Raw genomic sequence first — 21,636 nt, forward strand, 5'->3', positions numbered from 1 at the left:
CCCCGTCTGCATTATGTATCCTCTCTACTTTATGCCGAAACAATAGAACTCATGTGCTACTTTAAGTGTTTAATTTCCTAAGATAATTTCTTGAACATCTCCTGATTTCATTGGTATGTAAAGTATTTACTTATTGAAAGTATATTGAATAATAGAGCAACTGAGGACAAGATGGGTCCAAAAACGAAAAAAGTAATTACTATTTAAAAATAATTTAATGTCAAACGGTATTTTCCTAATTTTATCCACATTACTTACATTTCACTGTGGCGATCTGATAGTTTGAAAATAATTCAGGTCGCATTTTATTATGCCAATATGAAACGCAAGTATATGACAGTAATGCTGTAAGATACCCGAGGATAGAAGCGAACTGACGAAACGCTCATCGCTTCGTCTTCGTACGAAGTAAATCGACGGCCACGAATGTCGTTCTTCACGCCTCCAAAAATATGGAAATCTCATGGGGGAGAGATTGAGACTGTATGGAGACTTGTGTGAGGGATTCCCGGCGAAACTTACGCACCGTAGTCCAAATAATATTGGCAACATGTGGGCGGGCCCACAAGCTTGTTTGCGTTGCCCTTTGCTGCAGCAAACAGTGTACCACGGCTGAACTCTCCATAACGAGGCCAGACACCTTCTGTAGGGGGCAGAAGTTTCGCTCGGAAGTCCATACACAGCCTCCACAGAGCCCCGATCTCTCGCCCATGTCTGCAATTTTCATGTTTCTGGAGCCCTGAAGAAAGACATTCGTGGCCGACGGATTCCTTCGGACGAAGAGATGGCCGCCTGGATACAATAATTGTTCAGTCATTCTTTTTCCCGCCTGTCTCGGTTTCATTCGACAGCCCCTTACAATTTTTAGTTGTTGCAGATTCATCATAGGATGGAAGCGTCGAAGAACATTATTTTCCGGTTCACTGTGGGACTTAACTTCTGAGGTCATCAGTCCCCTACTTAAACCTAACTAACCTAAGGACATCACACACACCCATGCCCGAGGCAGGATTCGAACCTGCGACCGTCGCGGTCGCGCGGTTCCAGACTGTAGCGCCTAGAACCGCTCTGCCGCCCCGGCCGGCTTATTTTCTGGACTGCGTGCAGCTAGACGCTAGGGTTATGATGCTGTCGGAAATGATGGAAATTTAGGAAACAAAATGTGTCTGAAACGAGTGAAATTGCTGTTGTTTAGAGATGTGCAGGAGGATAGATATATCTTTTGGGGCCAGGATGTTTTGAAAATTCTGAAAGAGAAAGTTCGGTGTTGAATCAGTTTGTTCGCAAAGGATTTTATGAGTTGATTTTAGCTTGTGACGAGATATAATAAACTAAAGTTCAGTTTGTGGTAAGTTAGAGTTCGTTGGTTTCTTTTGAAAAGCAATTTGTGGAAACTTCTTTTGAAACGCTACCTCCGTGCGCAGCGCAAGCAGATATTGAAGTGTACGTTCGCACAGCCAGTGTGTTGACTCGTCAGGTTTCACTGGAACGCCGCGTTCTGGAGTAACGGAGGAGCGGCCTTATTGCAGGCGGAAATCCCCGGCGCGAACCGCTATTTTCATCACCGCAGGCTGGCGCCTTTTCGTGGAAACCCGTGGGTGGGCAGGGACGAGCCCCCAGTCTGCGGACGTAAGCGCGCCGGCCGACCTGTTGTGAAAGCCGGCACGCTACGTCACGAGTGGCGGGGGGTGGGGGGGGGGGGGGGGGAAGCGGCAGGGGTGTGTGCGCCGCGCAGCCAATCAGCTGCCGGCGGCTCGGGGCTCGCCCCAGACAGTCGCCGATCTGATGCAAGAGCGACGGCCGATAACACGAGAAAAGGGGCACGGCGTTCCAATGTCCGCTCCTTTATTGGCATTTGCGTCACCACGCGATTAGCGAACAATTGCTCTGTGGCCGCAGGTCGCGGGCTGTTCTGCGCAGCATGTGAAACTGCCCGAATTGTCTTTTCGACCGGCACCGACCCCCGCAATGCACTGTATATTGGCAAGCAAATCTTTTATCTTCGCAAGTTGCGTTGCCAAAATTCGGACGGAGACTCGTGACCCAGTGATGATGAAATTTTGCTCCGGATCTCTCAGGCTTTATCGGGACACGCCTGGGTACCCGCGCGCGTTAGCACGCTCCTTCCGGGATTCGGGGAGGAGGGCAGGCCTCGGATGGAAGACACCCGGTGGAGTAAGGACGAGGGCTATGTGCCGCCCAGTATATATGTGGTTTTTAGGCAATTCCCACATCCCACTATGTGAATACTGGGCTGGTACCCACGTCTCGCCACCCAAACCTCCTGCTGTCAGACACTCAGATCGGGCCAAAAGTTGTATGGCGACAGAGTGTGAACCAAATCACCGATTTAGTTATTAAAAAAAATGTTCCAATGGCTCTGAGCACAATTGGGCTTCACATCTGAGGTCATCAGAACTTACAACTACTTAAACCTAACTAACCTAAGGACGTCACACACACATCCACGCCGGCCGCTGGTGGCCGAGCGGTTCTAGGCGCTTCAGTCTGGAACCGCGCGACTGCTACGGTCGCAGGTTCGAATCCTGCCTCGGGCATGGATGTGTGTGATGTCCTTAGGTTTAAGTAGTTCTAAGTTCAAGGGGCCTGATGACCTCAGATGTTAAGTCCCATAGTGCTCAGAGCCATTTGATTTGAACACATCCACGCCCGAGGCAGGCTTCGAACCTGCGACAGTAGCAGTCGCTCGATTCCGGGCTGAAGCGCCTAGAACCGCTCTGCCACTGCGGGCGGCACCGATTTAGTTCGTGGTGTGTGCTGTCGTCCATTACAACATATATATAACCGGTAATTAAATGTAACACCAGAACTACGGAATAGAGGAAAAGCATAGCTGTGAGTAGTTATTATGTAGACCTTGCGTGGTCATGTGACTGTAATAAAAAATGTTCTTTTGCTTGCTGGTAAACAATTACTTCTGAACACTTTATATTAGTGAACGACTCAATGCTTTGCCCTTCAAACAGTCACAAGAAACCGAAGATCAACGCAAGAAGCATTTGGCACAGATTATTTTCCATTCAGTACAGCGACCTCATGAGATAAATCACATTTCACGTTCATACCAGAGTGGACGGCATGTAAGAGAGTTTTAAATCGATGACCGGTTTCAACAGTACTGTGCTTTCATCTACATCTTCTTTCAAAGATGACAGCTAAGTACTGTTCACACCTCTCTACAATTCAAAATAAACGTATAATATATAAGCGATCATTGCTCTGGAGTATTTCTTCAGGTATCAGAATCTGCAGAACGGCCCCCGATCAGAACGTCTGTAATACAGCGGATGATCAAAAAGTCATTATAAATTTGAAAACTGAATAAATCACGGAATAGTGTAGACAGAGAGGTACAAATTGACACACATGCTTGGAATGACATGGGGTTTTATTAGAACAAAAAAAAGACAAAAGTTCAAAAATGTCCGACAGATAGCGCTTCATCTGATCAGAAAAGCAATAATTAGCATAATAAAGTAAGACAGGAAATGCTCAATGTCCACCATCATTCTTCAACAATAGCTGTCGTTCAGGAATAATGTTGTGAACAGCACTGTCAAGCATGTCCGGAGTTATGGTGAGGCATTGGCGTCGGATGTTGTGTTTCAGCATCCCTAGAGATGTCGGTCGATCACGATACGCTTGCGACTTGAGGTAACCCCAAAGCCAATTATCGCACGGACTGAGGTCTGGGGACCTGGGAGGCCAAGCATGACGAATGGCGGCTGAGCACACGATCAACACCAAGCATCGCGCGCGAGAGATCTTTCACGCGTCTAGCAATATGGGATTTTTTTTGGTTCTAATTAAACCCAATGTCATTCCGAGCATGTGTGTCAATTTTTACCTCTATATCTACATTATTCCGTGGTTAATTAAGTTTTCATATTTATACTGACTTTTTGATCACCCGGTATAACCAAGTATACATAACTTTGCTGCGTGATCGCATGATTCAGAAACGCACTTGACCCAGCGTATTGGCAGCTTCTTGATGCCATAATCGCAAAAAGTGCGGCGTCGTGGTCCACGTACAGTTCGCCTGGTTGAGTGCTCCAAGAGAGGCATACACGCAGGGCGCCAAGCGTAGGATGTAACAACGGACGTCTCGCTAGTCGTACTGAGAAACCGCGGATGGAGCTAGCAACATTTTTGGAATTACTTTGTAGTTACTGGTTGGAAAAGGTGAAATAACAGCCCCGAGCAAAGAGAAATTTCGTAATCTGGGTAGGTTCGAAAGAAGTTCTATTCTTGTCGGTTGTGATTAGCGGATTCTGCGAAGTGTGACTTGAAAATCGACAGAAGATTTCGACAGCAACATGGATTCCGTTAACAGCGATCGTGTGAGACCCAACTCGATTTATTTGTTCATGAGACCCAGAAAATATTGGATACTGTCTCCGAGGTAGATGCTATTTTCCTTGACTTCCGGAAGGCGTTCGATACAGTTCCGCACTGTCGCCTGATAATGTAAGAGCCTACGGAACATCAGACCAGCTGTGTGGCTGGATTGAAGAGTTTTTAGCAAACACAACACAGCATGTTGTTATCAATGGAGAGACGTCTACAGACGTTAAAGTAACCTCTGGCGTGGCACAGGGGAGTGTTATGGGACCATTGCTTTTCACAATATATATAAACGACCTAGTAGATAGTGTCGGAAGATCAATGCGGGTTTTCGCGGATGACGCTGTAGTATACAGAGAAGTTGCAGCATTAGAAAATTGTAGCGAAATGCAGGAAGATCTGCAACGGATAGGCACTTGGGGCAGTGTGTCGCAACTGACCCTTAACATAGACAAATGTAATGTATTGCGAATACATAAAAAGAAGGATCCTTTATTGTATGATTATATGATAGCGGAACAAGAACTGGTAGTAGTTACTTCTGTAAAATATCTGGGAGTATGCGTGCGGAACGATTTGAAGTGGAATTATCATATAAAATAATTGTTGGTAAGGTGGGTGCCAGGTTGAGATTCATTGGGACAGTCCTTAGAAAATGTAGTCCATCAACAAAGGAGGTGGCTTACAAAACACTCGTTCGACCTATACTTGAGTATTGCTCATCAGTGTGGGATCCGTACCAGATCGGGTTAACGGAGGAGATAGAGAAGATTCAAAGAAGAGCGGCGCGTTTCGTCACAGGGTTATTTGGTAACCGTGACAGCGTTACGGAGATGTTTAGCAAACTCAAGTGGCAGACTCTGCAAGAGAGGTGCTCTGCATCGCGGTGTAGCTTGCTCGCCAGGTTTCGAGAGGGTGCGTTTCTGGGTGAGGTATCGAATATACTGCTTCCCCCTACTTATACCTCCAGAGGAGATCACGAATGTAAAATTAGAGAGATTCGAGCGCGCACGGAGGCTTTCCGGCAGTCTTTCTTCCCGCGAACCATACGCGACTGGAACAGGAAAGGGAGGTAATGACAGTGGCACGTAAAGTGCCCTCTGCCACACACCGTTGGGTGGTTTGCGGAGTATAAATGTAGATGTAGACGTTGCCAGAAACAGCATCCTCACGTCGCAGCACGTGACAGCGTGCCCACGAACACGTCTTTCGTCCCGTGGTGCAACACTCAGAGTCTCTATGAACTGCTTCTGAACAGTCGGCACTCCGCGAACCTTTTGCAGCTGTTGCAGGTAAAACAGGAACGAAGGAGAAAGCATATGTGGAGAGCCGGGCAGACGGTGGCTGCCTTTGGAGACGAATCTTGCGTCACGCACCTTGCTTGGCAGGTACGGCCGCAGAGCGTTCACCTTGTCTGCCTACTCCGTCAGCTCCCAGGGCTTCGCCTAACGCGAAACCGCTTCCACAGGTCGACGCGCCCCAGCAACACAATCCCTACTCTTACGCTTCCAAGCTATCGACAGAGTTTTCCCAAGGGCGGGTAGCACGCCAAACGGGCCGACTTGGAGCAGGAGAGGCACAACAGGAAATTTTAATTTGCGCTGTCTATACTTTTGCAAATAAATTCATAAAACTTTGTCAGCATGACCAGGAAGGATTCAGGATTCACATTCATAGCAGAGGAAGTTCAAAAACATCACAAAACAATTTTTTTTACATGTGAAATTTCATCATTTTTTTCACGTACTAATGGCAGCATTTGTTGCTGTAGGTACACTTTTCATCGTAAGTAAGAGAGATTCTTCGATGAATTTTGCACATCATACAAACCATACTTACAGGTGTATGAAACTCTAGAATTTCCCAAATCTATTAAAAACTGTGGTAAAAATTGAGATAATTATCTATAAAACTCGAGTTTTCTCTAAACACTAAGTTTAAAACGTAACAACCAATTCATTTTTCCACAGATTAAATAAATTCTAGAGTTTCATACACCTGTAAGTTTGGTTTGTAACTGTGCAAAATGCATCAAAGAACCTCTCTTACTTACGAAGAAAAGTCTACCTATAGCAACAAATACAGCCAACAGTAAGAGAAAAAGTCATGAAATTTCACATTTAAAAAAATATTATTTCTTCATGTTTTTGAACTTCCACTGATATCAGTGTGAATCCTGAATCCTTCCTGGTCACATTGACAAAGTTTTATGTATTTATTTGTAAAAGTATAGACAGTGCAAATTAAAATGTCCTGTGGTGCCTCTCCTTCTCGAAGTCAGCTCGTTTGACGTCCTACCTCCCTTAATTTAATACACAGTTTCCACGGCAGCTGTTTGTATCTTACTCCTAGATTTACGTTGAGCGACTAATGAAGTAAATAAAGGAGAAATTTCGAAAGAGAATCAAGGAGAAGAAATGAAAACTTTGAGGTTTACCCCAGACATTGTAATTCTGTCCAAGACGGCAGAGGACCTGAGAAATCAGTTAAAGTGAATGCGTAGTATTACCATGAAGTGACGAAAGTAATGGGATACAATGTCAGGTCTGACATTCTTTTGCCCGGGCGTAGTGCAGAAACTCGACGCGGCTGGATCTCAAGAAGTCGTTGGAAGTCCCCTGCAGACATTTGTCACTGTAGCCGTCTATAGCTGCCGAAGTGTTGCCGGTGTAGGATTTTGTGTACGAGCTAACCTCTGGATATGATGGATCCCGTAGTTCAGTTTACTGCGTGGAATATTTCGCAAGCACCATCTGCAGACGAATGTTCTAGAATCGTGGAAGGGACCTAAAGAGATAACGCTGACATCCTGAATATTACACAGCTGATTTAACTCATTTATCGCAACAGGAAAGGGAAGTGTCTACCGCTGGTAACTGTACTCTACAGTGCTGCTCCTACGACAACACACTGCTACGCAACGGCTTCGTACTATTCTTTTCTCGAACAAAGCAACCCACTTCACGTCGCGACGAAACTGTTGAAGGTTACGACTGCTTACAAGGAGATGAAGTTTACGACAAAACATTATTACCTTACCGTGAACCAACTTCCAGGATGCAACAGAGGTGTGTGTGTGTGTGTGTGTGTGTGTGTGTGTGTGTGTGTGTGTGTGTGTGTTCGCGAAGCTTCGCTGTACGAACGTGCCCGTCGCCGCCACAGAAGAAGTATGCCGTGTTTTAGATTCCTGCCATGTTTTGCAACAGGCAGTCGCTGAGAACGCAGGAATTCGCTCGGCCTCGACACACGGTTCTCAACGAACACTGCAGTCCTCCACTCTTGTACTTTTCCACTGACAGGTTCACGCTCTCTCTCTCTCTCTCTCTCACACACACACACACACACACACACACACACACACCTACCTTTCAATAGACAATCACCTGACACCTGAGACCTAGCCTTCCTCTATTATCATGCGGAGTACTCCATCATGTGCTGTGCGCCCACTATCAGCAAGTGCGACCGTAACAGAAAACCTGGCAAAAAATCCAGAGAGATTCTGGTCGTATGTAAAGTGCACCAGCGTTAAGACACAACAATACCTTCACTGCGCGATAACAGTGGTGATGATTTTAATGACAGCGCCCCTAAAGCGTAGGTACTAAACACAGTTTTCCGAAATTCATTCACCAAAAACGCCGAAGTAAATATTCCAGAATCCGTATCAACAACTGCCGGCAACCTGATATCCTCGGTGCAGCGAAGCAACTCAGATCACTGAATAAAGGGATGCCGTCGCGTCCATATTGTATACCAATTAGATTCAGAGTATGCTGACGTAACAGCAGCACACTTACCAATCATATACAGCCACTCGTGAGAAGAAAGATCCGTATTGCATAGCTCACACCAAGACTCAAAAGGAATTGAAAGTAATCATCTGAATTACAGGCCTGTGTCACTGATGTCGAGTTGCAGTGGGATTTTGGGATCATCGAACATTATGGATTAGCTATTGACACGCAGTCAGTCTCTGCGGCTGATCCCGGCGGAGGTTCGAGTCCTCCCTCGGGCATTGGTGTGTGTGTTTGTTCTTAGGATAATTAAGGTTAAGTAGTGTGTAAGCTTAGGGACTGATGACCTTAGCAGTTAAGTCCCATAAGATTTCACACACATTTTGAACACAGTCAGTACGGATTCAGACAATGTCTTTCTTTGCCACACAACTAGCTCTTTACTCGCGAGAATAATCAGTTCATTCGATAGGTGATTTCAAACTGATTTCATATTTCCAGATTTTCAGAAATATTTCGATGCCGTTTCTCAAAAGCGGCTGCTAATAAAATTACGTGCCCATGGAGTACCGTCTCATTTCGCAATTTCCTATGAGGAAGGTCACGGTTTGTAGCAACAGATGGAAAGTCATCATGTAAAACAGAAGTGATATCTGATGTTCCCCAAGGGCGTTAGATGCTCTCTGCTGTTCGTAATCTAGGTAAACGACGTAGGAGACAATCTGGGCAGCCCTCTTAGATTGATTGCTGGTGATGCTCCATACATTCCTGAATATGTGATCACAACAACAGCCACGACTTTCCTGACGAAGAGGATGGAGGACGATTCATATTTGATGCGACAACTAGGCCTCATATATTTTATAAACTATCAGATAAATTCATGATCTTCCGCCCTTTTTCTTTCTTTAAATGGTTGCAGAGTCATCCCGACACTGTCATGGTGTCGAATGAAGAGGCGCGGCGGCTGACGAAGGATTCGTCTTCTGGAGAGGCGGGGTTCGAATCCCCGACCACACATCGTGATATCAGTGTTGTATAATTTTTACGTCAGTTTTATGAATGGACGGCGTGCTTCCTTGAACAAAAGTGTGGAAGTATTTCTTTCCGAATGACGTCCTAGTGAACTATCGTTACCTACGCCGATGTCGATGAGACGCTAAACTTGGCCATCCTTCCGTAAGCTAAAATGACATTTCATTTCAGTTAAGGCACCGGCTCGTGCTGAATCAGTCTTAACATCAGAACAAAATTCTTTTCTTTCCGTTTATGATCATAAAATTGTTAGGTCCTTAGACACCAATTTCAGCCAGCGATCATCATCTTCATATCCGAATATAGTGAAGCCATAGTGACATTGTCTTCATTCCATTAGGGCACGTTTTAAAATATATCTGAAGATGATCATCGCTGGCCGAAACCGGTAGTCTAAGGACCTAACGACTTTGTGATCATACACGGAAATAAAAGACATTAATTCCATATTTTCTGGATCATGGTTCTACTCGCGACCATGTCGCAACTTGTGAGTCTTACAATTGTCCACGTTCTTCGGCCATAACGGCAATGGGGGACCGTATTCCATTTGAAGCAGAAAATGGAGACAAAATAAGCGATTCTAAAATGTAGCGAAAGGAATGTAATAAAACATATGCAAATAGCCTGTACAACAGAGTGGTAATTTTCGCAGTACAAATCAGAGGAACCATTCTTTTTTTCGCTGTGCTTAATAAACAGGTAGGGTCGCCTGAATTACCCCGCGGTCTGTATACAACCCATAACTATTCAGTTTCTTTCTTTTTTTTATCCACTGGAACTAAAGTAAACAAAGGAAAGAAGTCAACTATGTTGGAAGGCCGAGCAACAGTACCAATACAGCGTTAATTTAAACTAAATGGTAGCCAGCGTCATAAACGCACGACCACACCCGAACCGCCTACTTTGTCTCCCATTTGGGCGTGACTGATACCTAAATGAGACTACTTCAAAGAGTAACGTTACTTCAGTATAGAAATCGAATTCGGTTCGGGCATATGCCATCGGGTACGTGCATTTGCAAATTACTTGACTTTAGCCCACACACTTGGCGCGTCAAGTCAGCGAGACGTCAGTTTGGCAACAGCGTTGTCGTTATGCAACGGAATACTGATTAACTGTTTAAAATGTAGCAGTCGCCTGCTCAACGCGCCACCTGTCACGTCCAGCGACATATAAAGAGTTCGCAACTGCTTAACGCACTGGCAGGCCACCATTTCCACTCACACACTAGTAGTTTATAACGCCTAGAATTTTATTCACAGTTAGCGCTAAGAATGTTCAATTAAACGCTCGAAACTATGTATTGCAATATCCTGGAAATGAGTTAAAATTTTCTTTTGAGTTTTTTTCCTAATTACTGTAAGCAGAGTATAATTCTGAAGGACAAGACTCATACAGTCAGGGAAACACACTGAGGGCAACTGACTCAGTTTTGGTTGCCCCAACTTTTCCGTAATCTGACTTAGCGAAACAACTAGTAATGTGCATCACAGCACGACAGCCGGAATTCGAAGCAAACTCATTGTTTCACTAGTCCTATCTTTCCTTGAGCAGAATTGCACAATTCGACTATAATGACGAACTTCTATAGAGGAATTTAAAATTACTCAAAATGTGTTACTTTTTAGCTAATGACGTTTACAGTGTTTATACGGCACAAAATCACAACAGAAAGGATCACGTTTATTTTTAAATATGCAGTCTTGCATCACTACATCATGAACGTGGCGTAGGATGTCTTGTCAGAAAGTCATTGATTTCCTCACCGAATCTCTTTAATATGGATCTATCTAGTTCCTACAGTACAGCCGTTGCACGTGTTTGTTAACCGTTCGTCAACAACTACGAAATTAGAAGGAAGGTCAGCGTTGGCCGTAATATTGATGGTTTATTGACAGAAAAATCGATTTTCAATCGCATAGTGATGATCTTCAGTGCTGTGGTGTACAAATTGAACTCATAGGCAATGGTGTCAAGTTATTATCAGTAAACAAAGCTTTGGTTACTGATAATAACTTCACACCATTGCCTCTGAGTTCAATTTGTACACCACAGCACTGAAGATCATCACTATGCGATTGAAAATCGATTTTTCTGTCAATAAACCATCGGTATTACGGCCAACGCTGACCTTCCTTCTAATTTCACGTATATGGTCGTTGTGCACACAGCACTTCATGGAGCCGCCAATAAACAACAACAAATTTTAATACTTCTAAATTTGTTTTTTGGATTGACCATTTATCGCAGGATCTGACATATCGTGCTTGTTCACAGTAAGCTGAACGTCTAGTGTGTGTTGAAAAGTAGATTTATTTAAGAACAAAACTGCTTGTGATGATCTATTTTAATACGGTCTCTAATGGTTATTCAAAAAATGTACTTTTTTTGGAATACAAAACGTAAATTATCAAAGAGTACAGAAACAGAATAGTGGATCGAAAAAATGAACAGTTTTTCTACAAATATGGTGAAAATATTTGAATGTGAAGCGTAAGTACAGCATTCCTGATGTTGTTCTGCCCGGCACGGGTGCAAGATGCCACAAAATGACATGCGTAAATGGCTACAATTTCTTACAAAATACTAACTACAGAACAGCAACCGCGTAGTAACATTCCAAGTTTTCTGGACGAGATGGACATCTGAAGCTTTACAGTGCGAACTGTTTCCAGTTACCATTTGGTATCTTAGAAAGTCAACTGAAGACGCTTTTTAAAATAAAAGGCGATATGTGTCTGGAGCAAAAAGGGTGTACAGTGAGAAACGCAAAAGGCGTTTCGTGCGTTATAAAATCAGAAACTGAACTGAACTTGTGAGGGCCTCAACATCTCATTGCCACGATAGGCAAAGTTACGACTTCGAGATCCTGTCTAGCACACTGTTGTGGTGCCATGAAAGTTTCAAACCAGGCCACACTGCGCTACAGCTTCAAAGACTCCTTGTGGTAACAGCTACAAACTTACTTCGTAAATAATTCAAGGGTGTAGGTGGACATTTCACCCCTTTCGTGTGTTTCAGCCCCACATGCTTATTCTTTGGGCTACTGAACTGATCGCTCCCCCTACCCGGTGTTCTCCTGGGGTGACAATGGTACCCCGTGACTGTCGTCCACTTTCCGTGGATGAAGGATAACGAAAAGAATCCATAGCATTTCCATAAGGATAAAGAGCTGATATTTTCGATGTTGGCTGAACAACCAAAATGCAGAGTTCTACTAAAATCTCCTCGAAAACAAATCACCGTTTATAAAAAATGTGTCACATTGAGAAGCACTAACACCATCAGTGCAGTATGTTAGTTTTGCCTTGAAAAATGACAGGGTGTGCACCTGTCGAAATATCGGCAGTTGTGAACGTCACGCAGCTGCGTTCCCTTAAGCGGGGGTAGGACGTCAAACGGGCCGGCTTGGAGCAGGAGAGGCACCACAGTACATTTTAATTTCCACTGTCTATACTTCTACAAGTACATTCATAAAAATTTGTCAGAATGACCAGAAAGGATTCAGGATTCAACACTGGTAGCAGCGGAAGTTAAAAAACATAACAAAATAATTTTTTTTTACATGTGAAATTTCATCATTTTTTCAATTACTATTGGCTGCATTTCTTGCTATAGGTACACTTTTCTTCATAAGTAAGAGAGACTGTTCGATGAATTTTGCAAAGCGTACAAACCATAATTACAGGTCTCTGAAACTCTAGAATCTATTTAATTTATGAAAAAATGAATGAGCAGTTACTTTTTAAACTTTAAGTTTAGAAAAAAAACAATTTTGTAGTTAACTCAATTTTACCACAGTTTTTTATAGATTTGGAAAATTCTAGAGTTTCACACACCTTTAAGTATGGTTTGCATGCTGTGAAAAATTCATTAAAGACTCTCTCTTACTTGTGAAGAAAAATGTAGCTGTAGCAACAAATGCAGCAAACACTAAGTGAAAAAAAAATTGTTATGGTTTTGCACTCCCACTGCTATGAGTGTGAATCCTGAATCCTTCCTGGTCAAGCTAACAAAGTTTTATGAATTTATTTGTAAAACTATAGACAGTAGAAAATTAACTGTCCTGTGGTGCCTCTCCTGCTCCAAGTCGGCCCGTTTGACGTCCTACCCCCTTTAAGTAATACGAAGTTTCATGATCATAGATTGCCTATTTTTTTCGGTCTGGTACTGTACCGGGGATCGAAGCCGCATCCTGCGTAGGACGGCCGGCTGTTAGCTACGAATGAAGGCTGTAGTGTTTAAATGTACATTGGCGGAAAAAAACACAACAGCAAAAAATAATTAATATAGACTAATGAAATTTCGGGAATACATCTGTCTAGGTAACATATTTGAGTGATTAACACTGCAAAATCACAAGTTAATGTAAGCGCGAGAAAATCCATTGCAAAAGTGAAAGGCTGGTACCCGTGTAACTACCCGAATGTTGAAAGCAAACAAGCACAAGTGCAGGAACTGCGTTACACAGGTGCTGTATGTCAGTCTGTGGGATGGAGTTCCAAGGCTGTTGCACTTGGTCGCTCAATACACGGACTGTTAACGCTATTTGTGAATGATGCTGGAACTGTCGTCCCATCACGTCCCATCGGTGTGCCCGACTGGAGTCAGATCTGGTGATCGAGCAGACCAAAGCAATATGTCGACACTTTGTAGATCGTGTTGGGTTACAAGAGCGGTATGTGGGCGAGCGTTATCCTGTAGGAAAGCACCCCCTGGAATGCTGTTCATGAATGGCAGCAAAACAGTTAGAACCACCAAACTGATTTCCAAATTTGCAGACAGGGTGCGTGGGATAACCACGAGAGTGCTCCTGCTGTGATACAAAATCGAGCCCCAAACCTTAACTCCAGGTGTGGTGCTTCCAGTGTGTCCAGCACGCGGGCAGTCTAGCTGCACGCCCTCATTCGGCCGCCCCCTGACCAACACACGATCATCACTGGCACGAGACTGAACCAAATTTAGTCAGAAAACACAACTGACCTCCAATCTGCCCTTCAATGAGCTCTCGCTTGACACCACTGAAGTTGCAAATGGCGGTGATTTGGGGTCAGTGGAATGCACGCTACAGGGCGTCTGGCGCAGAGTTGTCCTTGAACTAACGTATCTGTAACAGGTCGCTGCAGATACAGTACGATGCACTAGAGCCGTATGTCGAACACGACTGTTTTCTCTGTCGGTAGTGCTTCAGCACTGTCCGAAGCCCCGTCTTCTTGCGACCATACATTCTCGTGACTACCGCTGCCAGCTATCCTGTAGAGTGGCTACATTCCTGCCAAGACCTCTGCAATATCGCAGAAGAAACAACCAGCTTCTCGTAGCCATAGTACACGACCTCGTTGAAACTCAGTGAGATGCTGACAATGGCGTCTTTATCGTCTTGAAGTCATTCTTCAGTAACATCAACTCCCCACGACCAGTCTGAAACGTACACTATTGGCCATTAAAATTGCTACACCGAGAAGGAATGCATGTGATAAACGGGTATTCATTGGACTAATATAATATACTAGAACTGACATGTGATTACATTTTCACGCAATTTGGGTGCATAGATCCTGAGAAATCAGTACCCAGAACAACCACCTCTGGCAGTAATAACGGCCTTGATACGCCTGAGCATTGAGTCAAACAGAGCTTGAATGGAGTCTACAGGTACAGCTGCCCATGCAGCTTCAACACGATACCACAGTTCATTAAGAATAGTGACTGGCGTATTGTGACGAGCCAGTTGTTCGGAAATCATTGACCAGACGTTTTCAGTTGGTGAGAGATCTGGAGAATGTGCTGGCCAGGGTAGTCGAACATTTTCTGTATCGAGAACGACCCGAACAGCACCTGCAACATGCGGTCGTGCATTATCCTGCTGAAATGTAGGGTTTCGCAGGGATCGAATGAAGGGCAGAGCCATGGGTCCTAACACATCTGAAATGTAACGTCCACTGTTCAAAGTGCCGTCAATGCGAACAAGAGGTGACCGAGACGTGTAACCAATGGCACCCCATACCATCACGCCGGGTGATACCCCAGTATGGCGATGACGAATACACTCTTCCAATGTGCGTTCACCCCGATGTCGCCAAACGCGTATGCGATCATCATGCTGCTGTAAACAGAACCTGGATTCATCTTAAAAAATAACGTTTTGCCATTCGTGCACCCAGGTTCTTCGTTGAGTATACCATCGCAGGCGCTTCTGTCCGTGATGCAGCGTCAAGGGTAACCGCAGCCACCGTCTCCGAGCTGATAGCTCATGCTGCTGCAAACGTCGTCGAACTGTTCGTGCAGATGGTTGTTGTCTTGCAAACGTCCCGATCTGCTGACTCAGGGATAGAGACGTGGCTGCACGATCCGTTATAGCCATGCCGATAAGATGCCTTTCATCTCGACTGCTAGTGATAAGAGGCCGTTGGGATCCAGCACGGCGTTCCGTATTACCCTCCTGAACTCACCGATTCCATATTCTACTAATCGTCATTGGATCGCGATCAACACCAGCAGCAATGTCGCGATACGATAAATCGCAATCGCGATAGGCTACAATCCGACGTTTATCAAAGTCGGAAACGTGATGGTACGCATTCCTGCTCATTACACGAGGCATCACAACAACTTTTCACCAGGTAACGCCGGTCAACTGCTGTTTGTGTATGAGAAATCGGTTGGAAACTTCCGTCATGTCAGCACGTTGTATGTGTCGCCACCGGCGCCTAACTTGTGTGAATGCTCTGAAAAGTTAATCAATTGCATATCACAGCATCTTCTTCCTGTCGGTTAAATTCATCTTCGAGGCTTAGCAATTTTAATGGCCAGTACTGTAAGTACGCTCATGAGCATACAGCGTGCATTTACAGCAAACCCGATCCTTATTATCATGGTGATGCGACTGGCCCGTAATCGGAACAGTGATTATGTTTCAGGGACAGAAACACGCGTACCAACTTTCGTTCGTATCGCACAACTACAAAGTGTTGCCATTTTCATTCCGTCAGCGTAGTTCACTTGTGTCCCTTGACCGTATCTACAGCAAAATACGGTGAGAGCTAGTGGTCTGACTGCTGTAGAGCAGACCGTGTGCGAGAGGAGCAACACGGAGACGCCTGGGGGAGAGGAAAGGTGAAGGCCCTCCAGTCCAGACACAGCCTACCCTGCCCCGCCGGCCTTGGAAGGGGAGCGGCGCGGCTGGCGCCGACAGGTACGGAGTCGCCACGCCGCCGGCGGCAACGGCGCGGCGAGGCGAGCCTCCGCCGCCAGCCAATGACGTGCCGCCGCGCCGAGGGCGTGAGCCGGCCGGCGCCTCCCATTGGTCGGCGCCCTGGCGCCACCGCAGCCGCCGCTCCAAAAACGAAACTATGCCGCCGATACGAGTACGACTGCCTCTCCCGTTGCACAACAGCAGTCTGACGAAATCACTCGGTACGAACGTATGTGCCCGCCGACTCACTTTGTTCCCGTCAGTTCCTCCAACTCTCACTGTCTGCCTATGAAGTAGCCAACACGAAGGGAAATGGTAATAACGGTGTTCCGTAAGGGTTGATGCACGCACCACACTTATTCCACGTCCTTGTATCCTCACCTGCGTCATTGCTGCAGAAACCCACTTCTTAACGGGCCGCTTTATGGATGTGACCTTTGCGCCTTTACTGTGCTCTTATCTGCAGCTATTAAGGAAAGAAAGAACAAGGCGCGATAACCAGAAACGCGAGGCTCACTGGCCGCTTCCATCCGAGCCCAGCGTGTCCTCTAATAATGTCAGCAAAGGCAGGTGAATTTCTGCGAAACTCTTCCACGACACGAAGCCCTTCACGAAAGAAGGAGTCCCGGGAGCCGATGACCGATTTGTCGTTTAGGCCACTTACCTGAAACACAAGAAAAAGAAGATCGTTTAAGAAAAAAGGAGTCAAAAACAAGGCAACGAAAGGCAGAAAAAAACGACATACAATCTAAGTTACGTTTTCTCCACATTTCACGAGACATTTAAATTTTCTTTTGGCAAGACGTATGTTCAAGTATTAGTCTGATAATCCTGCGAGTTTTTAAACGTCTGAACCCAGAAGCAAAACCAGAACTATTCTGGTGAATACAGAAGCAAAAACTCGGCAGGAGCGAGTAGGGCACTGAAGATTCTGTACACGCTTAATGATGTATACTGGTAGGTTCATCCTTTCCGAGACTCAAGAATCTCGATTTCTGCCTGTTATCGACAATGATACTGGCAAGGAGTCTAAGAGTTCCGAGGATGCTTTAATTGTCGGCCCTTGTGGCCGAGCGGTTCTAGGCGCTGCAGTCTGGAACCGCGCGACCGCTACGGTCGCAGGTTCGAATCCAGCCTCGGGCATGGATGTGTGTGGCGCCCTTAGGTTAGTTAGGTTTAAGTAGTTCTAAGTTCTAGGGGACTGATGACCTCAGAAGTTTAGTTCCATATTGCTCAGAGCAATTCGATGCTTTAATTTCAAGTCTGAAGGCGGATAACAAATGACAAAAGAAGTAGTTTTCGTCCTTTATAATTAAAAATCGACATTTTTCTGATTCTTTTCCTTATTTGTACGGTGAAACCTCCAAGGGGAAGTACCGTCTAGGTTTTAATGAATGAATTACTCAGTATTAAAATACGGGGTGACAATCATTGAACTATGTGAAATAAGATCGTCGTAACTTCTGAACGGATTGCGTTAGGACGTTCGAACTACACGGTTGGTCGCGAGGCATCATGGGAATTAGTATGTTTAGTTTAGCGACGAAGCCCAGTTTCATTTGACTGGGGTCGTCTACAAGTAAAACTGGCACATTTGAGGGAGTGAGAATCCGCATTTCGCGATCGAGAAGTCTCTTCACCCTCAATGGGCGACCGTGTGGTGTGAAATGTCCATTCACAGAACAATCGGTGCGACATTCCTTGATGGCAGGGTGACTACAGAATGGTACGTGAAGGTTTTGGAAAATGATTTCATCCCCACTATCCAAAGTGACCCTGATTTCGAATAAGATATGATTGATGCAAGAGTGAGCTCGACCCCAACGAAGCAGGAGAGTGCTGTACTGGACGAACACTTAGGGGACCGCGTTCTGGCTCTGTGGCATCCAGAGGCCACTGGCATAGGCCTCGATAGGCCGCCATATTCTCTGGATCTGAATACATGCGACTAATTTTTGTGGGGTATATTAAAGACAAGGTGTACAGCAATAACCCCAAAACCATTGCTGAGCTGAAAAGAGCCACTCAAGAGGTCATCGACAGCGTCGATGATCCAACACTTCAGCGGATCATGCAGAGTTTCGCTATTCGTCTGCGCCACATCGTCGCCAATGATAGCAGACATATCGAACATGTCATAACCTAAATCCGAATATCTGTAGTGACGTTTACATGTTGCATAAAGTGTGTGCACACCGCAGTTTTTAACTAATTTAGTTTTTTTCCATACAGTTCAATAATTTTCACCCTTTACGTGACGTAAATGGCCGTATCTTTCGAGTTCACTGTCTTAGAAGCTGAATATTTTTACTCTGCCAAGGGACCATATACCTTTGTATGCGATTCAAATTTGAACTTGATGCCACTCCGATCAAGAAAAAAAAAGAGAGGGGGAGGGGTCGTAACAGACAGACAAACTTTCATCGTCAGCCATTGTACGCTTATCTGATCGCAGGAAGTGCGCAATCGCAGACCGTTCTAATGATGCAGTTTGCCACGACTTGGGAGAGGCTACTGGAGAGCGAGGCCAAACAACGAGAGAGAAACTTCATCCCAGTCGAACATTAACCGAGGAAAAAGCAGCGGCAGTAGGTAATGCGACTCAGCACCCACTTTCTCTTTCTCCTCTTGATGGTCTTGATATCGCCGTACAAAACAGCGTATTACATTTCCGCATATAGACTAATTTTCGCGTTAGGTGGAATCCTTCAGCAAACTTTTCCTATTGAACTGACTACAGTACAACCAATGTCATCTTCGCTGAGAGATACTAGCTAAAAGACGCTACACTCTCTAGTAACATGCCACTGTAATCAGAAATGTTACTTCAACTGGAAAATTAGTGTGTTCGCCTAGTGCCTCCACAATTAACACTAGACACGCTAAAAAAGTGAGGGGAAAAACAATGATGCTGCCTAATATCAATAAGTGAAACATGTTTGGTGCAAAACAAACATTCAGTTCCAAAAAACGGATAACACGTATTCTAACCTATGAGATAAACATAATAGAAATATTACATTTTCATCGCTAGTTCTACTAATTCAGTGATCAGCACATAACTGCGAAATCAGTCTGTATAATTATACACGACATGGATCTTTTTAGCTGTTTGTCTAGATCGTTTCATGTTGTTCTCTCTTGTACATTGAACAACGTTTATATTCATTTAGGCTCACACAAGACAGGAACACCGACCTGTCTCTACAACGATGTAGTCAAAATTACTCTTGGCCACCAGAAATAGTAATTGTGCAGACTGCATTGATGATGCCAAGTAATTGAAAAACAAACTAACAGAAGTATTTAATTATGACGCCTTCTTTCGTTTTTTTTGTAGCGTTAGGCTGTATTTTAGAGCTGACGATACTGCTTATTATCATAATCACATCCCCACATCATACCACCACCACCACCATCACTCCATCCACCTATTTGCTCATCTGACTTGTTTTGGTTTAATAGCGCACCTCTTTCTGTCATGTCGCTTCGTGCGTCTTCATGAGGAGCTCCAATACAAAGCTGACTTATTAATGAACTATATATAAAGTGTCTTAAGTGTCTGTGGATTGACATCATCTCCAAACAGACCATTTCCCCGGCAGTGTTGAATAACGACATAACTTCAGATTAGCCTCCTCCTCGATGAAAATCGTCTAACATTTCACAGAATATTTCGTCGGCGTATTAAAAACAGGAACACACAGAAATAACATTAAATTTCTCTATATTATACATATTTGGTTCAGGTCTACAACTCTGTTCTAAATTTACAAAATAATTTCCACTGCGTCTGTCAATTTAACTAATATATATTAGCACGACGCTTTGCGGCCAGCAAGTATTAGTACAAACTGACCGAATCAATGGAAATTGTTTCACAGTATTTAGGTTCCATAAAGTTTAATTTATATTTCGTTGTGAACCTGTTTTAGACTCTCTAGGCCAAGACGCCTAAAAGCAGGTTCACAAAGAAATGTAATGCAATTACTGCGAAACATAATCCTGTACATTTCAGTTTTTAACATGCCGAATATTTGGCGTGTGGACTGATGAAATACCTCGAGCCATGTCAGATTAACTATATCAGTTACATGATGTTACAAAACAAAGGTACTAAGAGTCCCAAAGTTGTCATTAAATACATTTTGATTTTGCAACCCTTGTTAAGATCACGCGGTATTCCTCAATAACACGTGATGATCTGTCTAAATGTATCGCTACAAAATCAAACTGAAGCTCTAGTTTTGAAACTCTTATCTCGCCTCCAAAGGACACTGGAGGGGAAGTCTCGCAGTTGTGTAATTTTGCAGCACTGGTTAACGACTACATCATTTCAGAAAGTACTTTTGTGGGCATACTGAAGACCTAGACGTAGCACCAGCAATGACGAGCCTACGCCTATGGTTTTTTGGAAAAGTTCCTTCAAGATGTTTTAACGCTTCAGTAATTTCACCGCGTTCCCGAGAATACTTCGTGGCAAATTTTCTGTCTCGGTAGATCAGGCGTACTTATTTCAGTTTAGTTATATTCGTAAAAGCAGATTAACTCCAATGAAACGGCCAACAGCGAGTGTTAACTTTTTTTCTGTTCCTCTCACACTGGACATTGCCAAAAAAACCAGAGCCTTCTTGCTCAACGTTTCGCCAGTCACTTGTAAACACTATGCCCGTGTTTGGGGGGACCTGCAGGCTACGGCCCACCCCGTTGATCGTTTTTGCCTCCACTGGCGGTAACTAGCTTACCTGCAGCTTACGTAACGTTACCCGGCGGCGCTTGCACGCCGGACAACTTTTCGCGAGGCCATGTATCTAAAACGATACCGTTCTTTTTCTCCGTTTTTCTCCATTGTTCCGTTTGGACAGAGGACAAAGGAAGAGAGAAATAACGAGCTGTGAGTGGCTGGTAGGGGTGGAGGGAGAGAGGTGGGGGGGGGGGGGGATGTCTGTGACGTGAAGCTCCAACCGCTCACACAAGCCGACAGCACAAAGGGGACTCGCGAAATTCAATGGCAACGACAGTTCAAGGCTCTCACGCAGACGACACACGCGACTCTTAACGACTTGTCCGAGGACGTCGCGAAATGCTGCCGTTGATTGCTGCCAATTTATTTGTCCGCCGCGAGTGTTGGCAGATGACGTCCGTACTGGGCGTTACGCAAGCTCGACTCCGCCCCGCCCCCAGAAGCCATCCGCGATTTGACTTTTCGGCGCCGGCGACGCAGTTGCGAAACAGAATTGCGCCTGCTATCAACGGACCCACCATGCCGCATCTGTTTCCACGAACAGTCAATCACGC

At 44.8% G+C, this 21,636-nt stretch overlaps 2 protein-coding genes across 6 annotated transcripts in view; one reads left to right on the top strand and one right to left on the bottom strand.

Moving 5' to 3' along the window:
* Positions 1 to 21,636, bottom strand: part of LOC126336352 (RING-box protein 2) — a 716,604-nt gene that overhangs the window by 462,889 nt on the left and 232,079 nt on the right. The window contains exon 2 of one of the 5 annotated variants that reach the window (XR_007564950.1): positions 16,720 to 17,002. The exons of the other annotated variants lie outside the window; for them this stretch is intronic. The gene's annotated coding sequence lies outside the window, so the exon portion shown is untranslated. The remainder of the gene's footprint in view (positions 1 to 16,719; positions 17,003 to 21,636) is intronic. 5 annotated transcript variants of the gene reach the window in all.
* LOC126336351 (facilitated trehalose transporter Tret1-like) overlaps positions 1 to 21,636 on the top strand; it is a 201,332-nt gene that overhangs the window by 26,669 nt on the left and 153,027 nt on the right. The gene's annotated exons all lie outside the window — the stretch shown is intronic.

This window comes from Schistocerca gregaria, chromosome 2 (genome assembly GCF_023897955.1).
Source record: "Schistocerca gregaria isolate iqSchGreg1 chromosome 2, iqSchGreg1.2, whole genome shotgun sequence".
Classification (NCBI taxonomy): Eukaryota; Metazoa; Arthropoda; class Insecta; order Orthoptera; family Acrididae; genus Schistocerca; species Schistocerca gregaria.